The 10,149-nt window shown below is 47.4% G+C and overlaps 1 protein-coding gene and 1 pseudogene across 1 annotated transcript in view; one reads left to right on the top strand and one right to left on the bottom strand.

Moving 5' to 3' along the window:
* The window catches only part of LOC148342459 (uncharacterized), a 299,864-nt gene that overhangs the window by 186,724 nt on the left and 102,991 nt on the right, over positions 1–10,149 (bottom strand). The gene's annotated exons all lie outside the window — the stretch shown is intronic.
* Positions 6,073–10,149, top strand: part of LOC148342462 (uncharacterized) — a 30,556-nt pseudogene continuing 26,479 nt past the window's right edge.

The following is a 10,149-nucleotide window of genomic DNA, read 5'->3' as shown; positions in this document are numbered from 1 at the left end:
TTCGGCCATTGTGGTTTAAAAAAAGCAAGAATATATTTTAGATTTTCGAACGGCCGCCAATTACGACTTTCGAGTGTGTTGATTCGGCATCGCGCCGCCCCCTCACGAGTGAGTATCCAATCACAAAACGCGTTCATCACCCTCAGCATAAGGCCAGCGAAAAGGCTCACTGTAACCAACTCGTGATCTAATTGGCTATCGCAACCGTCGAACAAATATGAAAGCTCATTGACTTTGACAGAAGAGATGCTCGCACAATTGCATCTTAAGGCCTCGGAATGAATAATGCGCGCTCCCCGTATTGTGAAACCTGCCTGGCAACACGAGCGAGCGGAATTCCGATTGGATTCAAAACCCTCACCTAAAGATACAACGCTCAGCTATAATATGACATCAATGCGACGATTATGATATTTTTTTTTTATTGATTATGTTTGGCCAGCAGAGAAGGCATTGAAGGCCCAACACTGAGTTACTTAATAGCCTAAATTAAACTTTACTTTCATCAATAGAGTTAAAGTTATGCTTTATTGTAGGCGTTATGTAATTAATAGTGAAGGATTGGCATTATTTTAAACACTTACGGGACAAAAGGTCAGGTTCATATTTACTGAATATGTTCAACATTGATTGAACAAAAAGCATTTATCAAATGAAAGTAGAAGTGCAGTGCATCGATAAGATTGACTGGTATTGTAGTCATGGTGTTTACTGATGCATTCATATGCTAAATTGATTTGACTTAGTTTAAATGTAAGACCTCAAACTTGCACACATAAAATTTTATGACCCACACTCTCATTCAGAACAAACAGATTCAGTCTGCTCAGCTCAAACTGATGACAAACCAGATAGCACTTCATGGAAAATACGACAAAACACATTCTCCACATAGGCCATAGAAGATACAAACATATCAAGTTGGGCCGGGGAGGACGTCACAGGGACGCGATCAAGAACACCCCAAAAACTTAATCTGATCTGGGAAAAGATACACCACACAATCTGCACACTGACGAGATTACAGGGGAAGGAGAGACGGAGAGACTGCCGCCTGCCTGAGAAGGTCAGCCTTGGACGTGGAACGTGGACGTTGGAGGGAGCAAGGACGACCGATTCAACCTACATGACCCTTGACATAGAAAACCTAGAAAATCTGAGGCTGGGCTGAGATCAGCGCGACATTTTTCGATTGTGCTCGTCCGAGTACAGTTTCTCGTCAGATTAAGAAAAAGCCGCCCAGATACTATTTCCTCAACTCCAGATATCGAAGAAACTAAAATATCGGAACTCTAATCAGCTGTTGTTGAGTCTTTATTTGACCCTTTTCTTCTTGAGTCCAAAAAACTAACACGCATTGGAGTAAGTTTGGCTTTTCAGGTTCATTTACGAAATATTTCTCGTTTTCTCGGTGGCTCAAACGCCAACATTTTTGGTGACCCCGACGTGATTTTCTCAAAAAGGGAGTCCTTGCGGCTTGTTCTTCACACTCTTCAATATTCCAGGCCTGGACAATCAGAACAAAGGTAGGGGAGAGCCTGTTTATTCAAAGTCTCCTGATTTGTTATATTGTAGAGTGGAAAGACGTGGCCGATTATTAGACCGTTAAATTTTGTCAGTGGTTCTGGATATATTGTTTCTGGACTTCAGGAATGCTTTGTATAGAATGTAGATTGCGCATGGATTACTAGTAATATTGGAAGCGTACGCAGGTGAAATAAGTAGGGGGCTCCTATTGTCGGCCGGCAACAGAAATTAGCACCCGGAGTCAAAAACGGGGACTCCTGCTCTGGCAGTCGAAGAAGGGGATGCACAGCTGACTATCAGAACGTGTGCACGGCGATCCCAATAAAGTGACGCTCAGTATAGTTAGTATAGTATAGTATATAAGTGGACTGAGGCTGGGAAAGATTGGATCTTTCGGACCGCCATTATCTGTCGCTGCAGAGGCATACACGGAGAAGGGAAGTGCACAGCTGACGAGCTGATGGTCGCACTGCAACCTCAAAAAAGAGTGCGCAGTCACGGTAAAAGAGCGCGCAGTCACGGTATACGTGGTTGACCGAGGCGTGGAGCGTTCCGGTTGCTGGAATATAGAATAGATTTTAAGGTGTTCCGATATTGTTGACAGTTTCTTGATTTCAGGGTGTTCCAATGTGGTTCACTTGCTCTGTTGTGTATTTGTGCTGTTGTCTGAATGTTAATTGTGACATGTATTTGTTGTGCAATTGTCTATACGTTGTGTGTGTCCCGTGGCAATTTGTGGCCCTTGCTGTGCTGCGTTCTACTGGGTTGTTGTGTCCCATGTTTATAATTCCCGGGTCTATGTCTTATGATGCTCAATTGGTTTAATGTTAGGGTGTGTAGGAGAAAGTAGAGTGTTAATGTCTGGTGAGTGATGATAAAATGGAGAGAGTGGGGTTTGCGTCCCACACTCACAACAAAACATGCTTAAAGTAACGTGTGGTGCATACAATATATCGTGTGAAAGTTCAAGCGATCGTGTGAGTGAATGCAACCCTGAAGCAGAACAGAACACTTTGTAGACCGGGGCGGGACGCCGACAGCGGTCAGCGATCCGCCGATTGCGCTCGGCGGTGCAGGACAGGGCCGCCCTGGCCTCCCTCTAGACGCAATGCGCCCGCTTAAGATGGAACTGGATGGACGGAACCTCCACCACCCCCTCCTGGGATGGAAACAGCGGAGGCTGGTAGCCATAGGCGGTCATGAAGGGAGAGCGCTCCGTGGCAGACGAGACCAGCGTGTTGTGCGCATACTCCACCCATGGCAGATGGTCGGCCCACAAGGATGGCCGATCGAGACACATCCACCGCAGAGCAGCTTCCAGGTCCTGATTTGTCCTTTCAGACTGTCCATTGGACTAAGGGTGGTACCCGGATGACAGGATTGACGTAGCCCCCAGGGACCGGCAGAATCGCTTCCACCCCCGGGACACGAATTGTGGGCCTCGGTCGGACACCAAATCCGTCGGGATTCCGTGAAGCCTAAAAACATGAAGCACAAGCAGGTTGGCCGTCTCTAGGGCAGATGGAAGCTTAGGCAAGGCGACGAAGTGAGCAGACTTGGAGAAGCGATCCACAATGGTGAGTATGACGGAGTTGCCCCGAGAGGCAGGCAGACCCGTGACAAAGTCCAGGGCTATGTGTGACCAAGGTCGTGGAGGTATTGGCAAGGGGTGCAGAAGCCCCGCTGGAGGCTGATGCGTTGCTTTACTCGATGCACAGATGAGCCCGAGGGTACGACGAACCCCGGGATGGCATGCCACCTTGGAGGATTGGCCCCACTTTAGTACTTCTGTGCGAAGTTGGGCCGGCACAAATAACCGGCCCACTGGGCACCCGGACGGGTTGTTGGCATCGTCCTGTGCCCCTTGGATTTGTTGTTCTATCTCCCACTGCAAGGATCCCACCAAGCAATGGTCTGGCACCACGCTGTCAGGTCCCGGCCTTTCCTCCACTGGATCATGGATGCGTGACAGGGCGTCCGGCTTGGTGTTTTTGGACCCAGGGAGATATGTTAAGGTGTAATTGTATCGGCTGAGGAGCAAGGACCAACGTGCTAGGCGAGGATTAAGTCTTTTTACAGTCCGGATGTATGAGAGATTCTTATGGTCAGTGTACACGGTGAACGGTTCTATGGAGCCTTCTAGCCAGTGTCTCCATTCTTGAAGCGCGAGGACCACCGCCAACAGTTCCCGATTCTCCACATCGTAGTGGCCTCAGCCGGACTGAACCGGCGGGATAAGAAGGCGCAGGGATGGAGTCTCTGGTCGACTGGAGAACGCTGAGATAGCACCGCCCCCACTCCTGAATCAGAAGCGTCCACCTCTACAACAACAGGAAACTCAGGGTTAGGGTGACGCAATATAGGCGGGTTGGTGAAGGCTCGTTTGAGGCCACGGAACGCGGTTTCAGCCCTTTGATCCCAGATAAAGATTGTCTTGACGGATGTGAGACGAGTGAGGGGTAATGCTTGGTGACTGTAATTCTAAATAAAGCGGCGGTAAAAATTCGCGAAACCCAGGAAACGCTGCAGCTGTTTAGGGTTAGTGGGTGTCGGCCAATCTCCCACAGCGCGGGTCTTGGCCGGATCGGCCTAATTCTTGTGTAACTCACACTTCTCCACCTTGACGTACAACTTGTTTTCAAGTAAACGTTGCAAGATGGCCCGGACGTGTCGTTGGTGTTCTCCACGGAATTCAAGAAGATTAAAATGTCATCAAGAGAAACAAAACAACAGACGTTCAACATATCTCTTAAGACGTCATTGATTAGGCTCTGAAAAACTGCGGGGGCATTGGTCAATCCGAAAGGCATTACCAAATATTCAAAATGCCTAAAGGACGTCTTGAAGGCTGTCTTCCATTTATCCCCCTCGCGTATTCTCACCAAATGGTAAGCACTTTGTAAATCTAATTTGGAAAACACTGTTGCTGATTGCAACGGAGCAAAAGCAGAGTCCAGCACCGCAAGTGGATAGCGATTTTTAACCGCGATGTGATATCGTTCAGACTCTTGTAGTCCACACAAGGGCGTAATGTCTTATCCTTCTTTTCTACAAAGAAAAATCCATATCCCACCGGGGATTTTGAAGGCTGAATCAATCCCACCGCAAGGGAGTTGGTGATATATTCTTTCATTGCTGTTTGCTCGGGCTGGGATACTTATACAGGCGAGCAGAAGGAAGGGTCGAGTTCGGAAGGAGCTCGACGGCGCAATCATATGGAAGGTGCGGGGGTTAGGATTGAGCCCTATCTTTGCTGAAAACGGAGCGGAGGTCATGATAAACTTCAGGAACATTATCTAAGCAAATAATTTCAAGTGGCGTGGCACGGGTACTTAGTCCTTCTTCCACTGAGCGTAAACAATGGGCATAACAATAAGGGCTCCAATTTTCAAAAGACAGCCTACCCCAATCTATTACCGGTTTGTGAGACCTCAACCAGGGTAACCCAAGAACAATCGGGGCTGCTCTGGAGGGCATGACAAAAAAAGGACCATTTCTCTACGTGGTTACTTGATAATTTTAAGGTTAACGGTTGCGTTACCCGTTTAATATCCGCCAGGAGTCGCCCGTCGAGATCGCAAACTCTCTCGGGTTTTCCTAATTCTCTGACCGAGCAACCTAATTTAGCGACCAACCCGGGGTCAATGAAACAATCATCCGCTCCCGAATCAACGAGGGCACGAATGTGGATACTAGTACTTAGTCCAATAATTTCCCCGTCCATCTCAAGTCTTTTAGTGTCCCCAGGTCGTATGTCCATTTGTCCTCTGACCTCGAGGCTTGAGTTCTCTTCCCCGGAGTCGGGGTGCTCGAGGTGGCGGATAGCCGACTTACAGAATTATCCTTGCTTCTGTGGTGGTGCCCGGCGTGAGGGTCGTGTCGGACATGAAGACACCCGGTGGCCCAGTAAGCCGCAGTAGAAGCAAGACCCCGACCTGAGCCATCGCTGTCGTTCCACCGCATCCAGCCGACCTCCTCCCAGCTGCATAGGTTCATCAGAAGGAAGAGGCACTAGGACCCGGGGGTGCGCTGGCTCAGTGTGAAGCTGCTCTGCTCCTCTCTCTCGGTTCTCTCTCTCAGGCGTTTGTCCAGACGGATCGCCAGGCTGATGAGCTCCTCCAGTGATGCCGTAACCTCGCGGACGGCGAGCTCATCCTTTAAAGCCGAGTTTATTCCTCGGCGGAACACGGTTCGTAAGGCACAGTCATCAAAACCGCTTTCCGCCGTGCAAATGCGTAAAGAAATGGAATAGTCGGCCACCGATCGGCTGCCCTGAGTGCAATCTAACAGTTCACCTCCAGCCTCCGTTCCCTCAACTGTGTGATGGAATGCCCGCTGAAACTCAGCCAGGAAAGCAGGGAAAGAAGACCGGAGGTCTGGTCGGGCATTGCTCACAGCCATGGCCCAAGCACTAGCTTGGCCAGTCAATAGACTCATCATAAATGCTACCTTGGTGCTGTCATGAACATTCGTGAGGGGCTCTTGATCGAAATTTAACCTACATTAATGAATAAACTCCCCACAAAGGCCAGGTTCCACCACATAATGGGAGGGGTGAGGTAAGTTTGGCTCGCGACTGTGGTAGCCGGGCGGGAGAGCTCCGGTCGCAAAGGCAATCGGGTCGGAACCCGAGACAGTGCGTGACAGCAGGCTACCTATGCGGGCATCGAAATTCTCAAAACGGTGGGCCAGCTGGCCAACTGCGTTGCGGGGGTCCGCAAGCTCAGTCTCCTGCTGTCCCACCAATCGTCCTTGGCTGGTCAGAGCCTTGTAAATCTTCTCTGTGTCCGCAGAGTCCATGGTCGGAATATTTTGTTATGGTATTTTCCATCACAGCTGGAAAATAGGATCAGGACTCTTCAAGCGCAGACACAGAGAGATGAATTTTAACAAAGATATTTATTTTTACAAAAACAGGAACACTATATATATATAAAATCATACGCAATACCGACAAAGTGCAACTAAAGACACGAGTGGAAAAACTGACACCAGGGGAATAACGACGGGAACGAAAAAGGCTTGCAAAAGGCAAGGAACAAAATGAACAAAAATCGCTTACCACAGAAGGGCAAGGAAAACAAATTGATGAGCGAGCTCAACCGAGAAAATCAATAAAAGAAAACGGAAACACTAACAATGAACGGGAACAAGTTACACGGAATGCAATAACAAGGTGTCTAGAATTCACAACTTGGCACATGAGCAAGATGACTATTCCGACGCTGAGTAGTCAGCGTGGAGTGTTTAAATAGTGCAGTAATCAATGACTTGACGAGTGACAGGTGCGTGGCTGGTGGGCGCATCTCTCCAGCAATGACGACATGAACAGGAACAAGTGCTGAAAGGAAACGCCCCCACTCCAGCTGGGCAAACACAAAACAAAAACATGACAGGATAAGACGGACCATGACACAAAAGGATTAGGTTTTTGGGATAGGTTTGAATTGAAACATTTTATGATCATGTTCAAAGAAAATTTTTAGAACAGGAGATGTCTAGCAATTGATGAGAGGTTTGCCAAGTATAAAGTTGGATTAAATAGTTCGGCAGCTGATTTATTAACTGATGTGTATCAAATGTAACAAAGGTGGACGACAGATGTTTTATGACTATGCGACACCAGCCCTGACATGACAACTTTTAAGGGACAAGACAGCATTCCATAAATACCAGACTGCTAACATCCGCATCTATGAGCTGTTTGACGTCACAGGTGCAGGATCGTCAGCTGAGTCCAGGAGGAACAGGAGAAACGATTTCACGGGGACTGAATGGGAAAATCCACAAACGCACAGTGGTAAACTTTGGCATACGCTGGCTAAATTGAGGCAAAATTAAGGTTCTGCCAGCACAAATCTCAGTGTAATCAAGGCGGACGTGCCGAGGGAAGGGTTTCTGTGTGGAATTGGAAAGTATCTTTTTGGTGAATGAAAGTGTGACAGAAAAAGTGTTTGTATGTATATGTGGTATGAGTGAATGTTTAAGGGACGGGCCTCAGGAAAGAAACCTGATTGAGGGCACCGGTAAGCCCGAACAGCACGTAGGATGCAATGGACGGACAGGCCTGATCAACCTGAATCCCTATTGCACTCCCAAGTACTGATTTTCAAATTGCTATTGGAGGCAGATTGGACTAATTAAATTCATGCATCAAGTGAATGATTGATTGACGTTAATACACAAAATTTATGCAAAACTGAAAGTGTCAGAATGGAGGTAATTTACCCCTTCTCGCTTGCAAGTGCCACTCCTCCAGTTCTCTCCACAGGTTTGAGGTGACATGTGACCTGTGTGACCAGAAGGCCAGAGAACGCTTCAAAAAGCGCTGCATCACGCCCATCCCGGAGGTTCTCCTCAACAAGGAAGGAGATATAAGATATTGTAATTTAGGGTCCACAAAAACAGATTAAGATATAGTTGTCGCTTTAGCCTGCTCATGTGCCTCGCAGGTTTTATGATTCACATTGGGTGCGCGACTAGATAACACATACCCAGTCCAGGATAGGGCAAAATTTTGGTGTATTGTTTAGACTTTTCCATAATATACGGCACCACAGCGGTGATACTTGAAGTTAATTTCAGTTAAGGGGGCGATGGCGCTGTTTTTATGAAAAAAAATACTCATTTAACGCAGGCACGAGCATTTGGGATGCCGCGGTCCACCGTCCACTACATCATCCACCGGGTCACTGGGGAAGTGGTGGCTCTTCGCCACAGAGTCATCCACTTCCCCAACACTGCAGGAGACCTTCAGGCAGTGACCCAGGCATTTGCAGGGCTGGCGAGGCACCATGCATTTGCAAAAGTTGCTGGAGCAATAGATCGTTGTCATGTCCGAATCAAGCCTCCAAGTGGCCCTGATGGTCATGACTACAAGAACCGCAAGCTTTTCAGCAGCATAATTATGCAAGCTGTGTGTGACCATCAGAGTCGCTTTCTGGACATCTACATGGGCTGGCCTGGATCAGTCCACGACTCCAGGGTCCTCCGGCACCGCCCTCTTTACCAAAGAGGGCTGTATCCTCCTCCAGGGCACTTCATCTTGGCAGATGGAGGGTATCCGTGCCTCCAGCGACCACTCCCCCTCATCACTCCTTACAAGCGGCCGGTGCAGGGCGTGGGGGCCCGGGGCTTCAACATTCATCATTCCAAGGCACGCTCTATTATTGAGCGTGCCTTTGGAATGATGAAGGTGAGATTCCGGGCCATCTTTTTCCGCACCCTGGAGGTGCACCAAAACTTTGGCACAAAATAATCTTTAACTGAATCATCAAAGAGCACAGACACACAAACATGGCAAAATATGAGAAGATGGAAAAATAGATTCATATACAATGTAATGAATGGTTAATAAATATATCCCATCTTTTGGAGTGACATGGCAGCCATCTATTGCCCCAACCATCCCTGCAAACCCCCACGTAATGGATGATGTAGTGGACACTGCAACCGGTATGATGCCCCACTTCAAGTCACGAGAGGAAGATCAGGACTCCTCATTGTGCCCCATCCATGTCATGGGTCCTGGAAGAAAGGTTCCATCCATGCTCCAAATGAGTCCCTGCTCAGGCGAGAATTGGCAAAACAGCACTGACACACTCAGGTTTATCCTGCAACAGTTATGAACTGGGGAATGCTTTTTATTTACTGTGAATAGTTACTGTGAGTTATGATGTACTTAATTTATGCCTTGTTTGTCCACCAGTTTTTCTATGAATTAATAGTTTGTAAGCAAAACAGACATGGTGGAGTCTTCATATTATTGTAAAGGTTTTGGTCTTTCACAAACCTGGGCTTTTTCACTTTTGTCTGAAGAAGCTGATCTCAAGGTGTGACTGGGATACAAACTAGTTCATCTGTTTTGAAAGTACCCCGGTTTTTGTTTAATTTTAAATGAATGTTATCTAAATTTTAGTCTTGAACACCAAGCATTGATTTTTATTTTGATCAATCATTTTTTTCATTAAACTGAAAAACCTTCGTCTCCCTCCTCTCAGTTGCCCTTCCCTCCTCTGCCAACCTCTGTCTCTCCAATTCCTGTCTCCGCATTGCTAAATCGAGTCTGTAAAGTCTGATAATTTCATCCTCTCTCCTTCGCTTTCTCCCTCTCGGTCGTTGCTCCGGCTGTTGGCCTCGCTCTTCTTCTTCTTCTACTTCTTCTTCTTCTTCTTCTTCTTCCTCCTCCTCCTCCTCCGCCTCTTAAATCACCCTGGCCCGACTTGGCCCTGGTATTTCTTCAGGGATGGCCTGACTTGGCCCTGGTCTTTCCTCAGGGATGGAGGCAATTAGGACAGGGGGGGTGATGGACGGTCTCTGTCCGAGCACTCCATCCATAAGTTCGAACCAGGGCCAAGTATCGGCAGTAGCTCTCCCTGCCACCCATCGCCAGTCCCTGGGTTTTTGCAATCCTTTATATGAAAAAAGATAAAACAATCATATCTTCATTTTCACACACAAGAAAAAAAAATGTGGACTTCCATACTTTATACTTCATTTAAAAAAAAAATTTTTTTTGCCTGCAGGGGCGTCACTTTGCCCTGCAGCTCAAGTTTTTTCACGATGGTCCTGTATTAAATATATAAAAATGCATGCAAAAATAAAGGATGAAAAAAAGGGTAA

Source organism: Idiotropiscis lumnitzeri, chromosome 2, assembly GCF_059441095.1.
Source record: "Idiotropiscis lumnitzeri isolate Australia: NSW breed Sydney's pygmy pipehorse chromosome 2, RoL_Ilum_1.0, whole genome shotgun sequence".
NCBI lineage: Eukaryota > Metazoa > Chordata > Actinopteri > Syngnathiformes > Syngnathidae > Idiotropiscis > Idiotropiscis lumnitzeri.
Note: the sequence above shows the minus strand (reverse complement) of the source record. Positions and strands in the feature narration are given on the sequence as shown.